At 43.0% G+C, this 2,032-nt stretch overlaps 1 non-coding gene across 1 annotated transcript; it reads left to right on the forward strand.

Moving 5' to 3' along the window:
• Positions 1-12: 12 nt before the first annotated feature.
• On the forward strand, positions 13-131 carry LOC145411752 (5S ribosomal RNA). Its single transcript, XR_013899454.1, has one exon. It is a non-coding gene; the product is annotated as a 5S ribosomal RNA (ribosomal RNA).
• The last annotated feature ends 1,901 nt before the right edge of the window (positions 132-2,032 follow it).

Here is a 2,032-nt window from a genome sequence, read left to right on the forward strand (position 1 = left end):
GCCAGATGTATAGCCAACGGCCATACCACGTTGAGTATACCGCTTCCTGTCCGATCAGCGAAGTTAAGCAACGTTGGGTCTGGTTAGTACTTGGATGGGTGACCGCCTGGGAACACCAGATGCTGTTGGCATCCCTACGTGTCAAGTGGGGTTGGTGGAGGATTAGTGCCCCTCCCTGTAAAACAATTAACTCTAAGCCGTTGGCCACCCCATTTGGGATACATGGCGTCTGGCAATGGATGGATGGAAGTATTAATACGGTTTCTTCTGCTGATTCTCTCCTACTTACAGCGATTTTATTTAGCCTGAAAATAAAACCTACAGCCGCCTTTTGATACTCCTCACAAAAGATTACGAGAGAGAGAGAGAGAGAGAGAGAAGTTAGTAAAGGTAATCTCTGAGCCTCCTATGACTCGCTCACAATGTTACAAAATCACATGGGATTGGCAGGAATAGAGTATTATAGTGCTGTAAGGGTTAAAGGTGACAGTACTTACAATGCCTAGCTCCTATGGAAAACTTTCAGCTGAACAAAATCGGCTGGCGTTAGCTGAAATATAATACAGAATATTTCTGTCATGTGAGGATTAATGGCCCTACCGGGCAGCTGCACCCTTGCTACTGTGGAGGGCTCTCACTCGTTTGCAGCTACAAGGGCTCCACTTCATTCATCTCGCAATTGCAGAAGACTGGCAGAATGTATTGGGAACCTGTTTACACAGCCGAATGTACAACATAGTACCGGTGTCATATTTTTTTATATAAATTTCAAGTGTAGTAACTGTCTTCAAACAGACTAATATTCAGGCATTCAAGTTTTCCCCCGGCTTGCCAGGAATTGCTTCAGTTAAACTCGACTGGCTCCAAAACTGTGCATCTGCTTGTAACAGTTTTCGCACCATTGCACACAGAATTGTTATCGATGCCAGTGATATAAATTTTGTTGAGAAAATCATGATTTTGTTCTTTACTTGGCTGTTGAAATGAGGGCCGTTTTTCAACCCCGACTCTCGCTGCTGTAAACCAACAAATACCTGCTTCTATGCCAGACAACCCCCAAGGAGTTATGTAAAGCAAATAGGAGCCAAAACACCCCTTAAGACAATTTTAATCGATGTGACATTGAAGTGAACCCATCTGTTGCCAAATTACAATCATTCTCCGAAGTTTTGTTGCAATTCTTTTTCCAGTTATGGATGCGCTACACAGACAGACAGACACACTCCAAGAATTATAGTATATTAGACAAGCGCTCCGCCTACTCATCGAACCACTCAGCACTTTTTTGTAATGCATGGAAGAAGGAACCAAAGGCCAGGAGCCCGCAAATTGTTCCCTCCAAGTAAAAGCAAAAAAAAGATAGCAGAGAGCCAAATTCAAAACCTCTTCAATTCGAGATACCTGAAAACACTTTGCTTGAAAGACGGAGATCATAGGCAGTAGGAAATACAGACAGAAAATGACAGTTCCAGAACTGACCTGTTGCATGCAAGAAGGACTGGGAATAACAGTTAACTCTTGTATTAGAGAGTTGGACAGAAAAGGAATGAGAGTTTGTTGTAAAACTGTGTTACACGCCCACCATAGTGGTGGAGGTATGCAACCAGGCAATTCAGAGGAGCGGTGATCATTGAAGCAGCGATAGAAAAGACAGAAAGATGCAACAGTGCAGCGAAGAAACCGAGGCTGAAGAAAGCCAGAAAGAGGAAAGTTAATTAAACAAAAAACCTTTGACTTCACCTTGCTGAAATGAGATGTATGTGGGGAGCCTCCACATATGAGAGTGGTACTTTACACAGGGGCTAATAAAACCCGTGTGCAAAATCAAGAACTGTGCAGGGGTAAAGAAGACACGGAGTCGGCTTGGCACACCTAATCTCTTGGAAGCAGATTTTACAAGGGATGTAATATGAGCTTTCCAAGATAAATCCCGAGAGAATGAAACTCCAAGTATGTTTAAAGATGATGCAGGACTGAGTTGGATATTGTTAAAAATTAGGGAATTCTCCTGTGGAATATTTTCTCGGGTTGA

This window comes from Coenobita brevimanus, chromosome 90 (genome assembly GCF_032717465.1).
Source record: "Coenobita brevimanus isolate Jiangsu-jjx chromosome 90, ASM3271746v2, whole genome shotgun sequence".
Classification (NCBI taxonomy): Eukaryota; Metazoa; Arthropoda; class Malacostraca; order Decapoda; family Coenobitidae; genus Coenobita; species Coenobita brevimanus.